Here is a 13750-nt window from a genome sequence, read left to right on the forward strand (position 1 = left end):
TCTTACTGCAAAGTTGTTGATTCTTTCTTAGTACTCAGTACTCAATGCTTTCAGTTCTTAATAGGCAGAAAAACCTGACTGTTGGAAAGCCTGCAGAATCACCATTCTTGTAGCAAATCTTGACTGACAGTTGCTAACAAATCTATGCTTCTGTGTAGAGGCTTCTTAATTGGTTCAGTCAGGGTTGGGCAGAAGACACTGGTTTTATACTGGAAGTTAATGGTTAGCTTTTCTCTTCTGAGGTCTGTTTTCATGTATTGCCGAGTTAAGCAGCATCAGTTCAGTATGAGGTGGATGCCCCAAACACAGGGCTTATTCAGTGGTCAGCCAGTTTTGGTTGGGTTTTTTGTTTGTTTGGTTGGTTTTGGGGATTTTTTTTTTAATTTTTTTTTACGTTTTGTTATCCACAATGATGCCAAGTTTACTTAATGCATCTGTTATATTTGGGTACCATTTGACTTGTGTCAACTACAGGCTATTTCTCTGACAAACTGAATGATGCTTGGTTTTGTTTTCTTCTGAAAATGAATAGCTGCAGTTTGGATGATTCACTGCCTCTCTAATGGCTGTAGACATTTTTCCACATTTGTTCTCCAACCGTTGTGGCAATTCTTTGAGTTCCTGTTGTAGTTGGCCTGAGATGTTAGCATATGCTTTGGCTTTTTTATTCTGTGGTGAAGTTAGGCTGCAAGTCAAGGGAGGGAGTGGTGTGTGTAATAGAGATTTCTAGGATGGGATGCATTAATCTTTCTGCTGTTTGACTCCATGAAATAGTATCCAAAAAAAAGGCTAAACAAAATCTGTGAGCTGTTAACCCATTGAATAAAAGGTAGTTTTCCTGCCCGGAGCTGCACCTTCTGTAATATAACATTAAATACTTGGCTGCCTCAATCACAAGCAATTGAAAAAATGCTTGGTTCTGTATTATTCAATTTTCACTACCTATTAAATTCTATAGTATACATGTCTCATCTTGTGCCTGTTGGTATTCTTTGTATATTAATCTGCAGATCCAGACCTTGAGAATTAATCTGAAGGAAGCTCAGATGTTTTGCAGATCATCCTCTATACTAACTGGGAGAACCCAAGTAATGCACTCTGAATGTGATAATAGGCAATTGTTCATCTAGATACTCTTGTGTCTGAATTAAGGTGCATCCAGACACACAAGAATTGTGTAATCCATCACACCATTAGTTTCCATCACACTATTAGTTTCACATCTGGCCGTTTTTAATGGATGTTCACTGATTATTCCCCACTGACTGCTAGAGATCTACAAGTCAATTTGTTAACCATTTAGACAGTGCTGTATTGTATTGCATAGTGCTAACATCTAAATTTAAAATATTGTGTGATGTGAAGTCACACTGTGCTAAAAATCAAATATCTATCAGCTTGCTAGTATAAACCAAGTTGATAGCATCAGATGTGCTCAGTCTTAACCTGTTTTGCATAAAGACATGTTCATGGGTACTAAAAGATAGGAATCCAGTTAATGGATTCCTGTGGAACATCTGTTGTTGCTGATGATGGTCCAACTGATGTATAATTCTCAGGTTTCCAGGTTGCTTCCCTTTTGTCTAATGTGTCTACTAGGCCTCTTCTTTCCTCATACCTTCTTTATCACAAGGATCATGGAAGACGTTGTTAAATTAACTTTCACTCATTCATCAAAACCTTCAGAACAAGCTCCCCAAGCTTCAGCAAACTTTTCTTTCAGGTGGTGAGTGCTTGTGATTGTAAGTGCAGTACTTTTCCCAGAAAGATGTGAAGAGCTGAGCAACTCTTAAGTTTTATCTAATAATTTTATCAGTTGGAAATTTAGACATTTCTGTTTAGTAATGAACTAATACTGTTAGGAAGCTGCTTTTTTTTTATAAAGTCCCTAGCCTTACTGCTATAGTGGTTATTTTCCTCTGTTACTTTCATACTTATTTTTATACTCTGGTCATTCTAATGAACTTGGACTTCCCCTTTTTGTTTATATCTCAGTGAATTAAGTCGGACTCTCACCCAGAATCGTCTTAACCAGAACTCTTGACTATCCCTCCTCCCCAAAATAATCTTTTTACATAGAATTTTTTAGTGTCTGTAAATGTTTAGTCCCATTTGATTTTTTTTCTTTCACTTTTTTCAGGAAATTAGTTTTTTTAAGTAATGTTGGGTCTAACTTTGGTTTCAGTTTCTCTGTTCATTCCTGACCTGCATGGAACCAGTGTTTTCCAGTCAGTGTTTGATTTTTTGTTGCTTTGTCTCAGACCATAAATTGAGCAGTCTAAAGTCAGGAGGGGGGGGGGGGACACACGGACATTTAAAATATGTCTAGTGAGAGTGTGGGTGGGTTTTAGGGAATTAGCAGCAGCTCTTACAAAGATAATGCTGTTAACCGTCTTTTTGTCCTGTGAAGTAGTTGTTGCCCTGAAGTACCAACTGTTGCTTACTGCTGCATACACTGGAAAGAATGGAAAAATCAATTTCTACAGTTGTAATAGTGTCTGACAGTTGTCTTTTTGCTTATATTCAGTTCTGTGGGCTGTGAAGAGTCATTCTCACGAGGTTCTTCACTCTGCTTCTTGCCTGTGGTGGTGTAGATCATCAGAGCCTGCCCTTATGTTACACTATTATTTCCTATGCAGCTTGATGAGATACTGTAATACTCCATATCTTCTCCTTTAAACTGAACTATTAAGAGAATTATTTCACCAGCCTTAAGATGGTGGTTAATAATGTATATAGCAGACTGAGGCGGTCCAAGAAAACTGGTGTTCTTTGTTAAGCAAATGGTTTTCAGTGGTGGCTTGAAAATGCCTTCTCTGGAGGTCAGCATGCAAGCCATAAATTTTTTCAAGAGCTAATTTGTGTGGCTGAATTAAGAATCTTGTGTTACTCTTTTTTTTTTTTTAAAGCAAACTGAAATGCAAGTGGAGCAATTGCCACTAGTATTTTACTGCAGCTTTGACTCTTTAGTCATTAGATATATTACGGGATATGTGTTCTTATGGATTATCTAATGCTAGCAGCCCTTTTCCCTAGAAACATGTTTGTTGCCAAATAATTGTATTCCCTGTTTATTTATACACCTAGAGATAAAACACAGTTCTGCATTCTATTTTTTTTAGCATGTGTTTAAAAAGTTAGTGTGGCGCATAGGTCCAGAACGATGTTTATGAAGCAGATCTGGAAAAATAGTCTGGAACAGTTGTGTGTTTGCTTTTACAAGGTCATGTAGCATTACATTTAAGACTTTTGGTGCAAAAGAATGAATTCTCATAATCTCTTTTTCTTTTACAACAGCCTGGAGGCCAAGAACAGAGTGCAGCACTGGCTGTAGGTAAGGACTAAAACTTAACCTGCTTGACAACTCTCCTGGCTTAAAAGAAGCAAAAATTAGAATTAAGATAAAGTGCAGAAAATGGGTCTGTGCTGAGTATTAGCACTTACCTGTTTAAGAACTATTTTCCCTCGTTTGCTTCTACAACTTTTGAAATTTGTGGTGTTCACTAGGAAGTTCTGATCTGTAACCTAATTTATACCTCTCTGGTTAAAGACATTAAACCAGGTTGCATGTGTTTGGTTTTTTGCTTGCATGGTACCTTGCCACACAGCCTGGTAATGATTTTGAAAACTCTTTGCTGTGGTGATGTGAAGAAGTCCCATTGTTTTGATAAAGGCATTTTCAGTGTGCCCATAGTAGTTTGGCCACATTTAAGAACTCACCCTGGAAGATTGTGCATAAAGTTCTTGGAAGATTTGAATCAAGAAATAACATTTTGGTGGGTTTTCTTTCTCAGTCTCTTTAGTAAAGTTACTGTGTAACTTCTTTTCCTAACCAGATGCCTTATGCTAAAAACCTGTACTCTGAACCAGCTTGTAAGAATGAAGAGGTAGCATGTACTCATATGAAGGTTTTAACTTTTAATTTTATAACCTGCTCCTTGTCATTTAAGCTACTGCATAGAGTGTGCGTGTGTTAAACTTCATGTTTATTGTACTGCACCAGCATAGCTAACTGTCTTCTGTCAGAAGGGGAAGGTAATGCTACCAAATGTGAGATAGGATTTATTTTTCTTTTGTTTCTGATTAATCATCAGAAAGCTTTTTGAATTCTGGGGAGCTGATTAAATTGATTTGTCATCAGTTTTGTTGACAACAGTAGAAAACATTTCCAAGTGCTGTGTCTAAAACTATTTGAATACTCCATTTAGGAATTAAGAATATATGGCATTATAAATGTGTTACTAAAGTAATTGTCCCTTATTTTTGTGCAAAATACTTGTTTTGCAGGTTCACTGATTTCGTTGAGATGTATATGACATTTTTGTCTTTCTTAGTAGAGCTTATGGCAATACTGGGTCAGACCAACAATCCTAGCCTACTGTCTTGACTTTCTGGGGTTATGGAATGAGTCTAGGAACTGGGCAAGCATACAGCAGTATTTTCCAAATCTACAATAAAACAACAGTGCCTTTTTCATTTGGTAGCCTTTACTTTCTGAAGTCATGGACAAGTGTATTAGCAAGATTGCTATTAGAATTAATGCAAGCTTTGATTCACAGTATTGTGTCCATTTGCAAAGGATATGCTGTAAGAGCCACTAAACTGAGTCAGATCATGGGTCTGCCTAGCCAAGTGCAGTCTCCAGGAATCACTATCTTCCTTCCCTCTGCATGTGTGCACTTGGTTTTGCTCATCCTTTTGCACTACCACTTACACCTCTACTAGAACAGTGCTGCTCCTTCTCAGAAAGGTGAGTCATCCAGAAAAGCTAGCAAAACTAAGGGGGCATTGCTGGGAATGGTACTGCCTGCTGAAAGAGGAAGGCTGTCCAGCTACAGCATGTGGGAAGAAACTTCTGTTTTCTTTGAAGAAGCTGTGAATTTTCTTCACAGAAAAGTTTTTTTGAGTATTGAAGGGAAAATGTTTATAAACCAAGGTGGTGGTATCCACGTAAGCAGCCTGCAAGTTCAGGTGTCTGACTGCTGATGCTTTCACCTTTTCCATCTGTGCTAAGATGATGTACCTGGGAGATGCTTAACAGCATCGTAAACCAGCTGAAATCACCAGTATAATGGGTTTGAAGGGACTGGCAGAAGCCCTACCCAAGCAGCACTTTCAGTAGGAAAGCACCAGTAAGCTGGCAGTAGTAAAGATCTGGAGACTGTCGGAAACTTGGGTTAAGCTTCAAAGAAGGGGGCAAACTTAACTAGATGTTGCTTTCTGAATAAGGTTAAAACTTGAAAAAAAGTTTAATATCCCATAAAACCCGAACCTTCAAATGTGAGCAGATATCTAAGGAAGAGTGGAAACAGGGAGAGTGTGTAATTGGTGGTTCTTCTAGTATGTGAGTCTTTTCAGGTCAAGTATTTTTCTCAGCCAGATGATTATTAAATTAATTCAGTATTCTTTAATGGCTTTCTGTGCTGCATATGTACCTGATTTTCCCCAAGAACTGCTGCAAACTTCTTGTGAGATGGGATAGGTGTGGACTTCTAGAGTTCACAGAGGGACTGGTGCAGGAAATCTTAACTCTGATATCCTGCATACTTGCTACTGATCTTAACGGATTGTGGGGTGTATAAGTCATTGGAGAATAATAAATGCTTCTCCATATTTCCAACAGGTGGATGAAAATAAATTGGCTTATCATATCTTATGCTTATGGGCCACCTTTAGTTTAATTTTAAGATTAAAAGAAAAGGTATGTTGGGAGGGATGGAAAATAAGCTAAAATATGATCAGATTTAGGACAGCTAGAGGAATTTGGACCAATGTGGTCGGTTTTTGTTTTTTTGTTTGGTGGTTGTTGGGTTTTCTTTACACTTGCCTTATAACAAAAACTACCCAGACTCAATAAAATTAGTTGATACTGTACTTCATGAGGCTATCTGAAGTAGTAAATGGAAATACGACAGCTGTAGAACCTTGAAATTTTAAAGAAGCAAACAACCACATTAGAGACCAATTTTAGCCCTCTGTCCCACCTAATGGCTGTCTGTTTTGTTACTGTTTCTGAAAACAGATGGCATGGAAAGGGAGTATCATTCTGCTAGTCATTTTTTTTGTTATACCATTAGTAACATGATGTGTTCCATTAGCCTTCTATATTCAGCAAACATACTTTGACTGGTGTCTCAGAAAAAGGAAACTCCGCAAAATAATCAAAAAGCTATCCAGAAACGTAGAAATTTACCCTTCCAGCTACATGATTTGGAAGGCCAAAGGACTTCCCTTGGTAGTTCAGCACTGGTGTGTCACTGAAGTAAATTTGCAGATGGACAGTGAGTGTCAGGTTCATACACACAAGGTTTGAAGTTTAGTACTGTGACATCCCAGAAAAATCCCTTGAGATAGAATATGTCAATGAATATTCATATCCATCAGCTTGATAACTAGATAATTCGTCACAATATTGTTAGTGTAGGACTTGCAAGCCAAGACACTGAACGGGTGCAACAATTGGGAGTCAAACTAAAAGAAAGCATTTAATTTGAGTATTAAGAGAGCTACAGATGATTGTACTCCTTGTCCTAGTACATTAGATGGCAGTATTACCAAGGCTGTTTGAGCCTCAGTGTAACTTCATCCAGCTTGGGTACTGAAGTGTATGGAAGTCTCATTCTTATAGGTGGGAATTCAGCTGTTTTGAAAGAAAACACATTTCCCAATTAAACTAGACTTGAAGAGGAGTGATTTTTCACAAGTGAAATACCAAGTATAAGCTAGCAGATCAATTGTAGTAGATGCTATAGCGAAGCTAGAGATTGGAAAGTTTGTGTTTTGTTTTGGTTTTTCTCCTGACAGTTAGATATACTTGCAGGTCTTGGGTTTTTTTTGTGTGTGTGTTTTTTTTCTTTACAATGAGATGAAAAGCTGGCAGAATAATGACTTACACAAGTTATTGTTTCTGTTGGGTTTGGGGTTTTTTTTAGAGATGAGAACTTGATAGCTGACATCCTTGAAATATGAAACTTTCATAGTATGTGGTAGTATAACACAGTTTTAATAGGCATACCATCTTTTGTAGAGTAAGAAGCTTTTCTGTAAAATAATAGTCTTTAAATCTACCACATCTCCTGTTAAATGCTTTTTTGCGTCTTGATGTACCTGATAAAAATAGAATGTTCTCAGCTTGCTTTGAAAAAAAGACAGACTTCAAGATCAGCCACCGTTTCCATGATAACGTCACAATATCATGGACTAAATGCAATATTTAGGCTGGAAGAAAATTGCCAGCTCTCAGAACTGTAAGGCTCTTAAGATCGGATGAAACATGCTTCCCTTACTCTGGAAGATAAAATTGTAAGGTAGTGACCTCTGTTGGAGGAGTTTCAGCACTACAAAAGGCTTTTAAGATTTCAGACTTGGAAGGAGAAAGCAAAGTGTAAGTTGCATTTGAGTGTAAATGTCCCTGAACTAAAAAAAATATTTTTTTCTCATGGTTGCAATGTAGTTGTATTAAAAAGAGCATTATGCAGAATTAAGTTAGAAAGCACGTTGAGCTTGTATCATTTTGAAAGAGGAAAGCGAATCTGTTTTTTAGCCCTTATTAGAATAGTGCGGTTACTTGTTGACGGGTAAATCAGAGCAGATTTGTGCAGCAGTCTCTCCCCTTTTCAATACAAGTTCTGTTACAAAAATAAGAATCCTCCCATACAAATCGGGGTTTATTCCAGACTTGTATGGGCATGCTTAGTTATTTTATTGTAGCTCCTGTCAAATAAGTTACTCAGTGGCAGCTGTGCCACTAAAATATTCCCAAATTAACAAGGCTTTAAGACTGCCTTTTCTGAAGGGACTGTGGATTCTTCAGCACCTTTCCCTCGATTTCCTCTAAGTGGAAAAATGAACACTGACCTTGACCATACTTTACAATTCTGGTTTTGAGGAATGTGAGCTTTTTTTTCACTAGACTGTTTTCTCTGGCAGGCCTCCATTTGCCTGATATGACAAGTTTTGAATTCAGTTTTCTTCAGAAAGGAGACTTTATTGGTAATGTGTGATCTCAAAAAAGAAAACAAAACAAAACAACCTTCAGTTTCATCTAGAACAGGTTATTGTATCAAAGTTGGTTTAGGTAAAAGAACTGACATCAGAGGCAGCTTTAAACAGCTTTTAAGTAGCCTGAATACTTACTTTCCGATACTAAACCATTTTCTATCTAGGTATCTGAATAGTGGAAAAACAATTTTTATAAGATATTGATGATTGAAGCCCTAGGAATTCATTAGTGGGGTTTTTTTGTTTGTTTTGTTTTGGCTTACATATCTTTTATTCTTCTTATGGTTGATTTGCAATTAGTGATTTGTGGAAGAACCACTAGGTGTCAGGAGTGGAAAGCAGTGCACAGATCTTTGCCTAGGTTTAGATTGTGAGTATGTCATAAAAGTGTGTATAAAAACTGACAAAATCTTGTGTGCTAGAACAACTTTTCCAGCAACAAATGATATTGTGTGGTTTATGCACAACTGGTGACTGGTGTGGCACATCATATATGTGTTTCATTCAGCAGTTAGATACCAATACCTGAACTGATACCTTTAATACTAATAATGTTACTATAGCTATGATGAATACTGAAAAGGAGACCAGCTTATCCAAAAATCTAACTTGTTTTAAGCTAATAGCACCAAACCACTTCTTCCTATGTCTAAAGCTGGTAATTTCCACCTGTTGGTGTCTTTTCTAGTGATAACTACTATTTTTTTTACTTTTGTTTTTACTATTACCTCAATAATTATTTCTTATCTGGACAGTGCATTTTATTACTTTGGGATTCTGTTTAATGACAGATCTTTATTACTTTAAACGCTACTAATATCAGTAGTAGGAATTAGAATGTGTTCAGAGGGCATCTGTGCTTCTCTAGCACTATTCAAAAGAGAAATAAATGTGCATTAGACTAGGAAAAAGGTGTTTGGATCCAAGGAAAATACTCTGACTTTCTGAATATCATCATTCCCACAATGGAGTTTGTAACCCTGTTTCCACTTCTGCAGTGCGCTCTGCAGCTTTTAAGGCTGAGGGAAAATGTATTCTCACTGCTTGTGAAGCTTAACTGCTTCATCGGGAGAAAAAAGGCAGTTGATCCAATAGGCTGGCTGCTCTGTGATATCATTTGTTGCTAAGGCCTGCCTTGGATTCTGCTGATGTGGGCAGCCACCTATTTGCTGTTGGGGTTTTTTAGGTTCTTTTGTTGTTATTTTTTCCTTTTTTTTTTCCCTCCCTTCCTGTTCATGGCTAGATCCAATAGGCAGAAAACATTCGGTAAGCCTCGAAACAGTTGCCAGGCTAATAGGATTATCGTTCTAGAAAAACAGTACAGGGAAGGCATTCAGCTAGGTTTTTGTTTATGTAGTAACACTGTAGTGTTACACTATAATGTTAGACTTCTAACACTGTAAGTGTTTTTCACTTATACCAAAATATCTCTGAATTGGAGGTTTATGCCACATATACGTGACTAGTTGAAAATTTAAAACTCAATCCCTGGAAGAAAATGCTTGCTCTTTCATTAGATGTGCTTTCCATATAGCGTTGTGCTTAACTTCCTCCTGCAGGCTCCAGAGCATGGATATGAGCTTTTCATGGAGTATAGTTTTCATACTCTGGATGTTCCTGTTCCATCTTAAGCTTCATTAAAAGTAGTCTTGGAAAAAGTGTATACCTTTCCAAAAGGTGAGCCAATGTTTTCTTGACGCAGGCATTCTTCAATGATCAGACACAATTTTTTTTAATCTATTTAACTGGGTTTTTTTAACTAGTTTGAAAGCATGCTATTCTTCCATGAGATCATGCTATTCTTCTGATAGAACAAAGCAAAACTTTAAAATGTCACTTACGAATGTCATTGTAGTATTTACCTTTAAGAAGAGTAAGTTTTCCAGTTGCTTGCTAATTACAGGAAAAATTCTTGTTAATGTGCAGTGTTTCTTTCAAGTGTGAGAGGAGGAAATTTCTTCAGTGCTTGCTGAATTTAGTTGCATCATGTGTTTCTATTAAATTTCCCCTGGGCTTAGTTTAAAAAAAAAAAAAAAAAAAAGAAAAAACTTGAAATGTGTCAGGGATGTTTTCAGCATGAAGGGCATGCGTGCAAGACTTGTTTTGAAAATACGTCTTTGCTTTCCGCTTGTCTGATCATGACACTACACGCAACATCATACAACCCCATAAGGCTGTAATGGGCCAAATCATTGTAATCAAATGTGGCATTCCGTATGTCTTCCTCTGCAAGTAGGTCAAGTTTAAACCATGTTCTTGGCTCATGCTCTGATTTCCCATAACCTGTTCCATGTGGCTCAAGTATTGTGCTGGAGTACAGAGCATGTCAGGAGGGATTCTGGGCAGCTTCAGAGGGATAGTCAGTTTTTGGACAGACACCAGTGGCTTTTTTCTGCTCTTGATTTTATGATGGTGGAGTTGTGTCAAGAGAAAACTTTGTGGTCTAAAGTGTGCTTTTACTGAATCTTACACTGTCCGTTCACCCAACGAGTTACCTTTGGACACTGCACTATGAAATCTTAAGATCGAGAAGAAAGAATCCTGGGAGAAAAAACAGTTGCAAGTTTTGAACTGTACTATATTCTGAATGAAACATCAAACAAAATTGGACAGATGCTGACAATCTGAAGCTGTGGAAGAACAGATAGGTACTGATCTAAAAGGCTACTTAAGGCTGGGCGTGTGAATACTTTGAAGTTGGTGATTACAATATGCAAAATTCTTCTTGATAAGGATTACAGCTTCAGTGTCTTTTGTTCCAGTTGTGCTGGAACAACTGTGGGTCATAAGGTGTGTTAGCACCCACAAAAGTCACCTCCAGTCAATGTTCTGAGTCGGCTCTTTGGCTCTGAGACAAATCCCAGCTGCAGGATATAAAACTCAGTAATAGTGCTTGCTATTGGATTTGGTCTTTATACAGGCACAAATCTTTCTTGAATCGGGGCTGACTGGGGCAGTGTGCTCAGGAAGGATGCAGTTAGTGCTGGAAGATGTTCTTGACTAGATGTTAGGTCAACATCAGGGCTACCTAACTGGAACCATATCTGACTTTCTAAAACACTAATTCTACTTACTTCAGCTGAAGTTGTAGACTTTCAAGGAAACTGGAAGAGTGCTTAGTAAATCAGTACTGACTGGGCATGCCACTATGGTAGTTAATTACCAAGATAATTCTTCACAGAATTAACAAAATATTTCATGCTGGTGATGCTTTTACAGGGCATCAAATAGCAGAAGAGATCCCTGAAGGTAATTGTAATGGCTAGTTTTGTAGACTTCCTTTTACTATGTGCAGATTGTCATTATCTGTAATATTAGAGCCAGTAGTGGACCTTCTTTCATGTGTTTTGGGCCTAGCAGAAATGCAAATGATGAACCATCTTGAACGAAACAACCTCTAGAAAATCTGGATCTGTCGGAAGCCTAAGGCATCTCTGAGCTTTACACCAGATCAATCCAGGTATTCTGATGACATAGCAATCTCTTAGGTCAGTTTTCTTTTTCCTCTCTATAGGGTTCCACCTGAGTACAACACATCAGCTATTCTTGCTGCTTAGCTATACCTTTTGAAGGAAAATAATATACAGAAGTATAGAGCCATCTAACCTGAGCCATGGCATGTTGACCCGCAGCTGCTTCTGTGCGTTCGGGAAGCTCCATGCTTTGACCCCACAGTCTCGTTTCTAGATGGCCATTTCAGTGCTCGAGAAGCTAGTGCTTAGCCTTGCCAGAAGAGTCAATGTCTATCTGTTGGATCCTGCATTCATTACCTTGAATGCTAAGGAGAGGGAAAGTGTCCTCCCAAGAAATGCTAGATCAATTGTATCTCCTCAACTTTTGTCTAAACAGTTCTCAAGTTCTCTCTAGCTTCTTAAAGACTTTTTGGATTGCAGCTTGGAAGAATGGTCATTTTCACAGTTATTAAAACACAGCAAATCTTGCGGGATTAAGGAATACTTGAGATCCTTGAGTAACTGTTAGAATTCATGTTGATACAAGTTTCAAAAATAATTGGCCAGCTTCTGCTAGATTTCCATTCACTTCATAAAAACTGGATATATGGTGAATGTTCTACTGCTAAGAAAGTAACTGCGGTTTGTATCTCATGCAAAACTGTGATGTGACTTAAGTTTATCAAGACCATTTCAGTATGCTGAATGTACAAGGGAAGAGGTCTGTTATGAACTTTATTACAAACAAGTGTTCATGCAGCTTTGTATTCATGTAAATAGAAGTGTATTCCTATATCACACGTTGTCATCTTGTTGCTCTCGTAGTTGAATTAATCCATGCTCATCATCTTCCGTTTCTCTTCTTTTCTCAGAGAGGCTGTTCACTGAACTGTTACCATTAGGTCAGTTGCATCTTCTGTTTGCATTTGTTTCATATCTACTGTTTCACTGTACTGCCAAACCTTTTATTGTGCTTCTCTATTTGTTAAACTCGCTCCCAGAAAAGAAACCATATATTCTTACTGGCAAACTTTTCTCATAGATGAAGGTCTGAATGAAAGTACTTGCATTGCAGAACTGAGTCCCTGTTCCTTTATGCATTTGTGGTAGGGATTCAATTAAACAACCTGTTCTGCAGTGGCTATATGCTGTTCTGTAAACTTATCTTCAAAATATTTCAACCCTATAAGCATGCCCCTACTCTGACCTTCAGAAGTAATGTTATCCAATATTTAAACCACATGTGTGACCCTGTAAACTCTTAGGAGACTGGTTAATGTCAAAACAAAAGGCAAAACCTGCATAGAGGCATTTACTTGAGGTATTGAAAATATTTTGCTGGAGGAGGAGGGGATGGTGCAGCTGAAGAGCTGAAGCATGGCAGTACTGTAGGTACAGAGTTCTCTTTAGGCAGCTAATGCCAGTCATTAAAATGTATTTGCTACTTGCTTGTAATTGAAATACATAATACACTGTTTTGAGGTTTGGTTTCTCAATCTGAATCTACAGACTCAGTCACTATAAGGTGGCTTGTACTTTTGCCTTTTTATTGCCCCTATTGAAAATATTTGTTTAAGAGTGTCTCTGTATTTCAGCTTCCTCCAGATAATGAATGTACTCATTGTTGGGGAGTGGACTTAAGTGGCTTATGCAGTCCTGAGTTACAGAACATGCTGATGAAATACGGAAAAGTAATCTCTCTGCTTTCTGATGCTGCATGTTTACACAGCATCGGTGCACGTGTAGCATTTGAAGAGTTCACTAAACTATGGAGTACAAAGCTCTGGAAAAGCTGCCCCTTTGAAGAAGCATGTTTTGATGGATTAGTTTTTAAGATAAGTGTTTTAAACTGGACACCTTAATTTAAAACTGCCTTAAATAGTGGGTGTTTCTCACAGGCTCAGAAATCTGATCTGACTTTCTAGACAACTGCGTTCAAGTGCTGGGACACAGGATTTAACATTTTTTTTTGAGTTTCAAGGAGAAATCTGAATGTGCAAAAAAGCAAGCGTACACCTAGGGATGAAGTTCTGTGTGCAGAAGCCACTGTGATCAGTTGGATTACACTCAAAATTGCTTGGGTAAAAAAATCTAGATTTTTAACTGTTTGGTCATTCCATAGAAACTGTGGAAGCAAAGACTGAATAATTTTCAACAATCTGGGATTAATTCCCTTTTCCATCTCTATCTACCTTTTGTTGATTCTGTGAGTTACTGCTGAGTCTTGCGGATCCTGAAAAATAAATTGCCTGCTGTTCTTAGTTTGCTTTTCCCTCACACACCAGTTGCATTTATCT

This window comes from Athene noctua, chromosome 2 (assembly GCF_965140245.1).
Source record: "Athene noctua chromosome 2, bAthNoc1.hap1.1, whole genome shotgun sequence".
NCBI classification, from domain to species: domain Eukaryota; kingdom Metazoa; phylum Chordata; class Aves; order Strigiformes; family Strigidae; genus Athene; species Athene noctua.